Source organism: Arvicola amphibius, chromosome 6 (assembly GCF_903992535.2).
Source record: "Arvicola amphibius chromosome 6, mArvAmp1.2, whole genome shotgun sequence".
Lineage (NCBI taxonomy): Eukaryota > Metazoa > Chordata > Mammalia > Rodentia > Cricetidae > Arvicola > Arvicola amphibius.
In genome coordinates this window covers 140,178,642-140,191,486 of record NC_052052.2, presented here as the reverse complement: position 1 = coordinate 140,191,486, position 12,845 = coordinate 140,178,642, and the positions used below count along the sequence as shown (strand labels likewise).

Here is a 12,845-nt window from a genome sequence, read left to right as displayed (position 1 = left end):
TCCTGTGAGCGGCCTGATCTGAGTGCTGGGGACCAAACTCGGTTTCTCTGCAAGGACAGGATGTGCTCCTAACTGCTGAGCCATCTCTCCAGCCCTTAACAGCCATCTTTAGACAAGCAACGTGGAGGCCACTGGACGAAAGAGCGTTTGTTTGGTGCAGCTGGAAACCATTATTGCTGCTCAATTCAAAGCACCTGGAAGAGTTTTCATTGGCTGCCTCATCCCTGGGGGTGGGGGGGGGGAGAGTGGGGAGTGGTAACTGTCTTAACAGTAAAATTTGTTCCTACATGAGGGCGATTTTGTGTGCTTTATTCAGATCAGAAGTAAAAAGAAGCAACACAGACAACACAAGGGAAAAGATTAATCACATGGCCTAAAAATCAGAATGTTCTACTCCTTGGTGTCAACTCAGAACACGTGGGACCTTTCAGTGATTGACAGATGTAATGACTAACAAGGGATAGAAGCAAAATTGTTTGCTCATGGTTGCACGGGTAAAATGTGTTTGTTGATTTTTGTTTGGAAGGCTTGTGGCTGATTTGGCAATGAGAACACCTTCACCAGGGTTGGAGAAAGAGTCACAGTCTTGAAATTTGAAGCAGTAACACAAGCATGTAAATAAATCTGAACTTCCAAACAAAAGTCCGTGAATCTGTCTCCAAAGAGAACTAACATTCTGCTCATGCTTGCAAGAGAACTTGGCCCTGTATGTAAAGTGATTTAGGATGCGGTCAACAGCAAGATGATGAGAAAAAAAGAAAACGAAAATCTCCAGAACCTTTAAGAGTACCGAAAAGAGAGGCGTTTTAACTACTAGCTGGAGATCATCTGCTGTTGAGGTTCTGAAAGGAGAGCACGACCCTCAACATACCACTTCATTCAATCCACTGCTAACGGTGTCTAGCAGACATGAGTCTGCAGTCGCCATTAAACTGGGCGTGATGTCATGGGTCAGATTTGGCACAGGTGTGTCTTTCCTTGGCTTTCCCAAGGCCACCTTCAGTCTCAATTGTATCTGCAGTAAATGGTACCCTGTCTTGGAGATACAAATTTCCAGAGTGAAAGCCCAGTTCTAGTGTGTGCTTCTCTTTCACACCACCAGGCAATGTCTAGAGCTATGTACTTCCCACTCTCTGGACCACTTCTATGATGCTTGAATACAGTTCCCAGATCTTCTGCTGTAGCTCCTGGAAGGGAGTGACCATGGCATGAGTCAAGGCCGACTGTTGTGATCTGCTGGCCTGGGTTGTCAACTGGGTACTCTGTCGCTTTAAGAGACAAGCCCTGCCCACTCCCATCCTCCCCCTCCCAACTGCCCTCTCTCTCCAACTCTCTCTCTCTCTCTCTCTCTCTCTCTCTCTCTCTCTCTCTCTCTCTCTCTCTCTCTCTCTCTCTCTCTCTCTCTTCTGGAGAGACAGCGAGACAGCTTCTGCTTCTCTCTCTTCTTCCCCCTTCTCCCCTTTCACTCACTTTCCTTCTTCATAACCCACTAAATAAACTCTATATGCAACCTCTCTCTGCTCGGTTTATCTATCTGTCTCCCTCTGAGACCTCAGGCCACCAGCCAGAGGACCTACCTAGGCCTCGGGTGACCCACCGCTACCTCTTGTGGGGCTGGCCTCAGGTGACCCACGTTATATTTATGAATGATAACACCAACCCTGTGATGCCTTCATCAAAATTGGTCTTTCATTGCACTTATTACAACTCTAATGTGACCAAACCCTTTTATTCTTTTTTATTTTAATGCAGTTTATTTTTCTTTTTTTTTCTTTCTCATGGTTTATTTTTTTTTATATTTAAAATTTTCCATCTCCTTCCCTCCTCCTCCCCCTCCCTCCGCTCCTCCTCCCCCTTCCCGCCCCTCCTTCTTCCCCTTCCCTCCCCTTCCCTCCACCCATACCTCCCCTCCCACCAAACCCTTTTATAACAAGGCAAAAGTATCATTCAAACCTGTAGACACGAGCATGAGAGAATATTATTGATATGAAGAAAGGTCTCCCTTAAAATGCTCGAAGAAGATTAGCGTATGTTTTATCTTCTACCTACCTACAGAACTGCAGTGTTTATAACAAGGTTGAAACATATTTTTCTATAACCTTAGATAGTGTTTCTGAGCCTTCATAAATTAATGTTAAGGTTCTGACTGTAAGAATGTTTCCAGGCTAATCAAACCTTCTACAGTGTCCAGAAAACAACAAAGAGAGACCTTGAAAGCCCCTGAAAGTTTCCCTGAAGACGATGGACAGATTTGGGGGTGGTTACCATATATAATGCAGATGTCATTATTATCTTCTTTATTATACATCTTCCTGGTATTACACTGTTGTGGATGCAAACCTGCTTCCATTACCGGTGGCTGAATGAGAAATGGCAGTAGAGGAAAAATAACCTTATTTGTCTAGGTCTCACAAAGAAGATTTTTGACACCACGTCCCTTGGTGAAGCCTGTTTTCTGGCTTTTCATCATCTTTTTGCTTGCTTTAAGAAGATTACAGGCCCCTTTAGGCCAGAAATAGGTAGTGGAATTTGATGTTTATATAATTAGGTATGGTTATCAAACTCAGAATAGGTGAAACTTTGCAAGTAAATGAGCCCTTCATTCAAGTCTATAAAGGCCTGGGTGTCCTGATATCACCAGCAGCCTGCATGGTCCTCTGAGTCCACAGAGAACCAATTGGCTGCTTTGTAGAATATTTTCACAGTTATGAAAATTGACAATGTATCACTGTCAGGTCTATTTTTGTTTCCTGTCCTAGGAGGAAAGGTCTTTCCCTTGTTCTTATTAAATTTGAAAAATAAATAATCACAGCAGTATCTCAATAGGCCCCACAAGCTTATTTTATGCTACAAGAATTTGAAATAATTGGGCAATAAGTCACAGGAGCAGCAAAGGGGAGAACAGCTTGTTTCGTTGAATAGATTAACTCTGGCTAGGTCTGCTGACGATATGATTATTGACGGGTAGATGTCTTGTCCATGACCTTAAACTTGGTGGGGAAATAAAAATTATTTCCAAGTTGTAGCAATGAACTGGCTGTAAATGACTTAGTGTAATTGCTTCAGAGGAAAAGTACAAAGGTCTCAACTTCCCATCATTTGCTTCTGAACAAGGAAAAAGGAAACATACTTAAGAGATAAGCTATTGTCAGAATGCTGAAGGAATTTAAAGGCAAACATGTGAGTATTGCTGTGGGTATCCACGGTCTTTGAAACACGCACTTTTTTCCTTTGTGGTTTAAGCAAATGTTTTACTTTCCTAATATTGACCACCCTGATGCATGAAATATGAACCGGGAAAACTTCCCACTCCTTCCTTCAACAGTTATGTTTTCTCTTTAAGAGATACAAGAGTTAGTCACTAAGGCACCATCAAAGGGCAACCTTAAAAAAATTCTCATTGAGTCTTTGAAGGTGACTCACCATGATGGGAGTTAATTACTGTTATTACTTATAATTAATATTTTAAGTCTATGGCGAAGGGGCTTTCAGACCTTTCTAATGCTGACAGCACCTGTCAGAGAAACATAAAGGGGTAGAACATGTTGTCACAGTACCAAGGGCTTCTGCAACTTGCCTGAGGTCAAAAGTCACCGAGGAAATGGGAAGTGTACCCACAACTTCACTCCAAAATGTGTGCACTTCTTCTAGAAAATGTAGACTTAGCCACCAAAAAGTGAGACTACAAATAAAAGCCAAGATGGAAATGTTACAGATGCCAGGGCTATTACCCCAAATCCAGTTTTCTCCCTGAGATACCAGCTTGAGGACTATTGGCCTGGAATGATAGCCAGTATACACAGACGACCTCTGATTGACCGACCAACATGAAAAGTTAGGCTGCTTCTGGGAAGGCCCAAAGCAGGTGTGCTGGAGCACACCTGACATCCCAGAGCTCAGGTCCAAGGTCATCTTCCTCAGCTATGCAGCAAGTCAGAGGGTGGCCTGGGCTGCATGGGTCCCTGTGGAGAAACAAGAAAATTGATGCCACAACAACACAGCGATGAAGAGGACCCCAAGGAGACATAGAAGGCCATGGTTGCAGGATCAGCTACCTGATTTCAGTCAAAGCCACCAGACATGTGAGAGGCCTGAGAGCATGCTTAACTCCTGTCACTATCTTTAGTGATTATCATTTTCACGATGCTTCCCAATCATAGCCAGAATGGTTACTGATGGTTCTTGAACACCAGCTGCAGTCCTCCTAACGTCACACTATGGCATCACCCAGCGCTTTACATCCGGAGTTTGGAACTGCTGATAAAGTTTTCTTACCATACTGAAAGAAGTGGGATGTTCTCAGGCTTTTGTAAATATGAAATGAGATGAAGGCAGAATAGGGAACAGACCAAAATTTAGACAGCAGCACCCCTCATCTCAGTACAGGAAAAGCTTTGAAAAAGCCAAAAACCCCGGGGTGAGTGAAAGCCAAGAAGATGCAAGAGAAGCAGCAGGAAACAATAGCAATGGCAGCTGCCACCGAGTGCTTAGAACACAGAAAGAAGACAGTCCCACTTTACAGCAGCGAGGAATGTCCCCATGCCTGTGCATCTCTGATCTTCGTTTTCACGAGAAGCAGAGCTCGGGTTAGAACCGCAGCTCCAATTGACCCTTCTTTATCCTACAGAGATTACCCAGCAGCAGAAGAGCTAATTCCTTGATAGGAGAATTACCCCAATTCACATCTAGTGCTGAAACATTCGGGGAAATACTGCCCAGATGATTCCTCCTTAAATATGTACTTAATTTTCATCATCATCAACATTCTGGTTATGATCTTGCTTGAGAACATCGCTCTTCATTTGCTGCCATGGGGTGCTGTTCAAACAATGAAACAAAGGAATTGGGAACGTTCCTGAATATCAAAGGAACACACAACGTAGTCAGTGAAAGTGAAAATGGATAGAGATTTCAAAGTTGAACATAGATACACACACACACACACACACTCACAAGCACACACTCGCACGCTCTCACGTCCCACAGAGAACCTAAGTCACAACTGTTCAGGATTAAGAAACTTACTACCATCTTTTTCAGGAATCAGGAGATCAAGAACTTCAGTTCTAATTTATCAAACGAACACAAGAGTTTCTGCAACCATGTCAGACATATTACATAAAGTAATAACCTTGAGCTCCTGGCCAATCATGTTTCTTGTCCTCCCTGACCGTCCCTATGAGGCTTTTGTTCCAACAACTCCCTACCATCATCTAGGGATACTGCACACTCCCTCTTTTACCCATGCCCCTGTGCTTCATGGTCCCATTAAGTTTTAATATCAACATCTCCCAGATTTCTCCTTCTTCCCCATCATCATTGCCACTTTAAACAATGGTTCTTAGCCACCTCTCATTCACATGACCCAACTCTCACCTCGGCTGCCTTTTTGCTATCTTTTTGGAAACACATTCTGAAGCTGACATAATTTCAGGTAATGTATTAAAAGCCTGCTCCGAGAAGGCCAGTGTTTCCCCATTCCTTGGCAAATGAAAGCAGAGTGCTAGGCTGAGTGCTACTCTCTTGCTGTCTTCTCAAAGGTCACATCCCTCTCGGGTCTCTGTGTTCCTTTTCAACAAAACTTTCTTCGGCAGCCTCACTTGTGAAAATGTGGTCTAGGTTATTAATAAGGAATAAAATTTCCTTTATTAAGGCTGTCTATAATTTATCTCCCTGCACTGTCTCCACAGAGCTGATAACCTTTTCCTGTAATGCCCGCTTTAGTAACTATGACTTGCTCTCTTCAAAATTCCAGATTTACCACCCATTCTTTGATTTTAGTAAAGCATTCTTTACTAAAGGGACGGTATAGCAGTGAGAATATGAGGAAGCCGCTGCTCACATTACATTTATAGTTGACAAGCAGAGAGATCCATCTGGTGCTTCCCTCAGCTTCCCTCACTTCCCTCTTTTATTTTAATCTGGGACCCCAGTTTATGGGATGGTGCTACCCATATGCAGACTGGGTCTTCCCTTCTCCATTGAATGTCTTTGACATCCTTACAGGACTTCCCAGAGCTGTGTCTCCTAGGTGATTCCACATCCTAGCAACTTGATAAGAAAGATTAACTATCATTCATCAAGTAAATATTTAGAAGAGTCTCTATAAAGAGCTTACATTCTGCGTATTTGATGAATAAATTTCTTTTATTTAAAATAATATATACAAATACTTTTATCACAAATAGTGTCTGAAGAGACAAGGAGTTTCCCTTCGAGTCAAAGAATTGTATGCTTATTGTTCCTCATGAAAGATTCTATTTCCCTAAACCATGGTTCATTTTCTGTAGTAAAATTTGCTGTTCATACACACACTCTTTGAATCACAGTCCTGGAACCAGCTGTAAGATGTCAGAACCTTCACAATGCTAGAATGGGAATGCCAGAGTTTCTTCTGTCTTAACCAAGAGACTTGTGTCTCTAACAACATCTGTAAACTGTGGCATATTCATTCCTCAGCTTGCTCTTGGAGTAAAACTTTAAGCCACTTTCATTATTCTTTCAATTTTATAGTATTAATATTTTTTTTGTGTGTATCACTTGTGAGGTAGTGGATCTGTGCCATGTCATGACACATGGGTAAAGTTAAAGGCCAATTCTCAGGAGTCTGTTCTCTCCTTCCACAGTGTGCTCCAGGCATCAAACATGGATCTTCAGGCTCGTACAACAAGTTTTTTAAGCACAGAGAATTTAGCCAACTTCCTTCCTCCAGTGTCTTTGGAATACAATATTTAAAATAGTTCCAGGTACACAATGTCATGAAAGGAATATAACGTATTTCTTCTGAGGTCTCATTAACAGATACCACTTTTTTTCTTTAAAATTATCTATCAAAGAGGAATGAAGAGTCTAACCACTGATTTTTCAACTTTTCATCCCAACAGCTCGGTAATGAAATATCCCTAGAACAGGGACCTACACAAAACTTCTTTCTTGCATATTGGCTTTAATCTTGTGACACATTTTCCAAAAGCAAGTGACATTGCAGCACAAGACAGTGCCACAGATTCTCAAGGATGTGGCAACCACAGTGAGTAGAAAACCAGGTGCCAATAGTCTCATGGGTTTCAGATCCTAATGAGCTTGATTGGGTTGGAATATCAGGTGATGCAAGAGAAAGTGTGGAGATTGGAGTGCTTATTGAGACAGGTGAGGATCTTTCCTCGCTTGGAGATCACGCAATAGCAGGGCTACCATTCTACACCACTTTAATAATCAACATTGGCAAATCTTAACAGTCTCCCCTTCACAACCTGCCTAGTTCACTCTGCAATTCTCGACTCAAATTTTGCTTTACGTGGTCAGTAAAAGAGGGCAGACATAATCAGTAGAGGGTATGCGATCTGTTGGAAGTTTCTCCTGAAAGTAAATGCAGGACTTCATGGAAGAGCAACGTCCCATTTAGCTGATATTACCTAACCCCTATTAGAATGTTTTCCTTTGTTGCCATTTTTTTTTCACCCAGGGGCTTAAAAACCTCTTAAGTCATTTTAGTAACTGAAACTGTCTAACGAGGACAAAGAGAAAAGACATGGGAAATGACGTTCTCATTATCCACCCCTCTTGTTCAGGAGGAACCCAGATTCTGAACCTCTCCTCGCTCTCCACCCAACCTACTCCTTATGTGACTAGCCGTGTCCTGAAAAGATCTGCCTCGCTAGTATTTTCGTCAAACACACTGGTGAGATTCCAACCATCCGCTCAGGGGCATCATCTCCAGCATGTGTGTACAAAGAAGCCCACACTGACTAATGAGGTGAAATTTACCAGCTCACTGCACTGTGTTGCACAACCAACCAAGACCTCGCCCTGCCACCCCAAATCTCTCCCGGTTATTTCTGGACTCTCCCCTTGGTGGGGCTCACCTGTGTGAGCTGGAATCCCACTTGCTTGTCCCACAGGATACCCACGGCTGCCTGTTCCTGTGGGAGCCTTGATTTCCAACCACTGAGCCCATCTGCCCCCACTGCAGATGGGAAGGTGCCCAACTGTACTGTGTGAGCCCTACGTATAAGTGTGCAGAATGTTCCCTGCTGTTCACTGTCACCAAGGTTTCAGAGAAACTGGGCATCTGTCTCCCTGTCCCTTAATGCCTCCTTATTCTTCCTTGTGTCTTCAGTTCTTGTGGTGGAGCTGAGCTTTTCCTAGTCCATGGGACAGGCTGGAAGTCAGGTGCATGGAATCTCCTGAAACTATTCCAGAGCAACTTCTTCCTCAGAGGTCCTCCATTGCCCTGCAGATTGGCATGCATATAGGCCAGGAGGCTACCTCCCCACCACCCTTTCATCATCTTTATGCCATTCATCTAACACTGGTCTTCTTGAAACCCAAGAGTGCATTTTTTTTTTTTTTTTGGTTTTTCGAGACAGGGTTTCTCTGCAGCTTTAGAGCCTGTCCTGGAGCTAGCTCTTGTAGACCAGGCTGGTCTCGAACTCACAGAGATCTGCCTGCCTCTGCCTCCCGAGTGCTGGGATTAAAGGCGTGCGCCACCACCACCTGGTTCATTTCATGATTTCTAGAGAGCAGAATGAACTTGCATCCATCTGTATTTTCTAAGCCAGTGGAATGGGGACCATGCTGTTTCCTGGATTAGAAAATCATAACCAATATTTGTCCCTAAACCCCAGTCATCTCACTCGTGTATCCCTGGACTAGGTAAGCCACCCTAGCATTGACCAGCCCTACTTGTCATGCTTGGGTGAGCACTCACCGCTGCCTCATCTTCATCAAAACCTTCTTTCCAATGGGTCTTCTACAGGATACTTAGGCCAAAGAGAAACTTATGAAGGAGGCTACCTTGCCTTCAGCTGTTGAAGGCCTCATGAACTCAGCTAGTAGCGAATGAGTCAGGGGTTACTACAGTAATGGCAAAATACGCTTTTTAGTTTGTCTGCTCCATGTCAGACTGGAGAGAGGCAGTAAAAGGCATGCGGCTTGGAGAACAAACCTATCCCATTTCCTTAATGTTAAAGTTTTCTTATCATCCAAAGGGACAGAAATCTTGGGAGGAATGGTAAGGAGCTCTATTAGAAATTGTTTAGAAATGGAAGTGAATAGTGAATAGGGGCCAAACGTCCCCAGATGCTGAGTTTTCTGATGTCTTTCTTGTCAGCTTGGCACAAACCAGAGTCACTTGGGAAGAGACAACCACAATTGGGGATTTCCCTCCATCACCTTGGCTTGTGGTATATCTGTAGGTCTTTTATAAAAATTATTATTATAGGTAATTGATGTAGGAGGGCCCAGCCTGCTGTGGGTGATGTCATCTCTGGACAGGTGATCCTGGGTTATGTAAGAATACAGGTAATTAGATAACAAAGAGAGACACACATGAATCTACATAGGAAGGTGAAAAGGACAAGATCTCCTTGAGTAAATTGAGAGTGTGGGGGTCACAGGAGAGAGTAGAAGGGGAGAGGGGAAGAAGGGAGGGAGTGGAGAAAAATGTATAGCTCAATAAAACCAATACAAAATAAGAACGCTGGCTGAGCATGAGCCAGTCACCAGCATTCCTCCATGGATTCCACCACAGCTCCTGCTTGAGTTCCTGCCCTATTTCCTTCAGTGATGGAATAGGAATGCAAAAGAAACACTTGGCCTCCCCCTGTTGTTTTGGTCAGTGTTATATCACTGCAACACAAAGCAAACTAGAGTGCTGAGTTTGGGGAAGATGTGCTTATGAGTTCATTGGTGCAGGACAATTCTATATTCTATCAATTATATTTTAAATAAACGCTGATTGGCCGGTAGCCAGGCAGGAAGTATAGGTGGGAAAGCCAGACAGGAAGTAGAGGTGGGGCAATGAGAACAGGAGTATGCTGGGAAGAAGGAAGCTCTTTCCTGGGTCCTGCCCAGATCACGGAAGATGCAGGATGTGACCTGCCCCGCTGAAAAAGGTACTGAGCCATGTGGCTAACATAGATAAGAATAATGGGTTAATATACATTGTAAGAGCTAATACAAAGCCTGAGCTAATGGGCCAATCAGTTTATAACCTATGGAGACCTCTGTGTGATTTTCTCTGGGACTTACTGGCTATGGGAACTGGGCAGGACAGAAACCCCAACAAGCAGGCCCCCATGTTACAGTTCATAAGCACAAAAAAGTTGATGTGAATGGTTTGGGGTAGGACAGTTTATACCATTTAGGAGAGGACTCTGTCTGTCTTAGGTACATGCCATAGACATAACACATGGAGGCACATCTTGAGGTCCCATCTGAATATGTCATTAGGAAGCTTGCTTTCTCAACAGTCATGCAAAGAATGGCACAAAATGCAGATGATGTTAAAAGGACTAGTGGGACTTGACTATTCCACTCACTTGGATTTGTCTCTTATGTGCATAAAAAGATGGGCAATATCTTAAAAACTGGTCTGTTTTTAAAAATCTTTAAGAACATACTATATAGAAATACTGAGAATTAAGCTATAGGAAAAGTTGCCCTGTGGCATTTAACAAACTAATACTAATACTTTCTTGTTAATTTTCATGACAAGTACACATGTTGTTTACCCATCCCATTAGACAACATACAGCCTGGAAGATAGCACCCACTCGCTGAAGGACCATTGCTTCTCTTTCAGCTGCTACTCCCTGACCATGCTATCTGGTCACTTCATTGTCACCAGGTTCTTTCCATAGACAGCAGGCACACAAGCCACCTCTGTGCAGACAGTTTTAAGAGGGTGGTACTTTCCAAAGTCAAGGCTTCTGTAATGTTACGTTTCTCTTTGCTGTGACAAAAATACCCAGGCCAAGCAACTTAAGGAAGGCTTTACTTTAGGCTCAATTTGAGGGTACAGCTCATCAAGGCAAGGAAATCATGGTGACAGAAATGTGAGGTCACCCCTGCATCTACAGTCAGAAAGCAGAGGCAGATGACTACAGGTGCTCAGCTCACTTCCTGCATTTTACAGAGCATGAAACCCCAGCCCGTGCAAATGTACTGCTTATATTTTGGGTAGATCTTGTCTCCTCGCTTCACTTACATCTTTCTGGAAACCCCCTCGTAGACACACCCAGATGAGTGTTTCCATGGCCAAGTTGTCAAAGATCCTCACATATTCTGGAGGGTTCCAACAAGCACTTCCCCTTAAGGAAGTGCTGGCTGCTGTGGTCAGACGCCTCATCTCAGCTCAACTCATTTCCTAGTACCCCAGCAAGTAGCAGAACCTGGAAATTTCAGTGATTTCTTCAATCAACAACAATCCACAGACCACATGTTACCTACCCAGCATCCTTACCAGCACTGAGGATACAGTCACGGATAGCATTGGTGTTCCTGTTTGGAAATAACTGGCTTATGTCACGTTGACGTAAAATTGTTTAGCACAGCTAGCTTTCCTGCATAGCAGATGGTGCTGCCTGTTGTGCTCTGGGCTCTCTTACAGGTCAATCTGATCTAGGAAATCCCCCAGTCAGTGCTTTCTTTTCTGGTAGTTTCAGGCTGTGTCAAAGTGACAATTAAATTTGATAAAACACCCTCTGTTCTCCCCCTCTTTCTAACATTGTCCCCTTGCCTTTGTAACTTTGCCCTGAAACTCGATTCTTCTTTCATTCCCCCTTTCTGCCCCACCTTTGAAATTTTATTAAATTGTCACTTTTACTCTTAAGCACTTTTTATCTGCAAAGGTGAATCTACATAATTTTTGTCATTTTATGGTATGAGGTCATTTAAGGCATAGTAACTGGCATTAATTGATTTGCAGTGCATTCCCGTATCTGAATTGCTTGGTGTTGTTGCTGTTACATTGATTTACTTTCCCTTTTCTGAGTGACAATGGGGTTGAGTCTCCTTGTAAACAGTGTTCACTAGGAAACTCCTAAGTAAATCAGAAGAGATACCCCTCCGCACAGATGCCCAAATCACAGCACAACAGGCACAGAAGAACTGCCCCTCAGAGGTTCATGAAGCACGGTGGATTGTGATTGCTGAGCTGTCTCCACCACTTGGTCCCAATCCCTCAGCTTGGTCCCAATCTCCCTGCACCAGCCTACCTCCCTCCTTGGCACCATGACCACTACCACTACATTCAAGGGTGTGGACCCCAACAGTAGGACAGCAGGAACAGCTGCCAGGTTTTGCGGCCTCTGGGTAGTGGGTCCAATTTTTCATTAGGCTTTCATGAACCAACAGAACACCTTGTATGGAAGAACAAAATGGCCTCTAATGTCTCTGGGAAACTTCAAGAAAATCCTCTATCTTAGGCCAAGATAGCAGGTACCAAGTTCAGTGACAGGAAAGATTCGGAGTTGTCTGGAACACCAATAAGTATCTCGTGTGAAACAAGCTCTGGAGATTTCTTAGACCCCATGGGAGAAAGTGAGATGCATGAAAATGTGGACACAAACTTCCAAGCCAACTTGGGGCAGATGAAGATGTTCACTGGTTTTTGTGTCCAGCCCTGTGGACCTGGCCCCAGTGCCATCCAAGAGAAACCCTCCAGGCAGCAAGTCCAACCTGGTCCTGAGTTAGCTTCTTCTGTTGGAATTCTGTCCTTCTGTTTGTTGAACTGCACAATGTAAGCCTAACTGTACATCTTTCAGATTTGTTTCATTGAAAGAGAAGTACTTAAGGAAGGGAGGGAGGGAGGGAGGGAGGGAGGGAGGGAGGGAGGAAAAGAGGAAGAGAAAGGAAAGAGACGAAAGGAAGTGAGGAGAGGAAAAGAGGAGAGGAGAGGAAGAGAGGAGAGGAGAGGAAGAGAGGAGAGGAGAGGAAACGAGGAGAGAAGAGATGAGGGGAAAGGAGGGGAGGAGAGGGGAGGGGAGGGGAGAAGAGGAGAAAGGAGAAAAGAGGAGATTAGAGAAGTGGAGAGGAGAGGAGGAGAGAGGAGGGGAGGGGAG

General features: G+C 43.8%; 1 pseudogene; it reads left to right on the top strand.

Annotated features, from left to right (window-relative positions):
- Positions 1-12,015: 12,015 nt before the first annotated feature.
- Positions 12,016-12,477, top strand: LOC119817124 (annotated as a pseudogene).
- Positions 12,478-12,845: the final 368 nt, after the last annotated feature.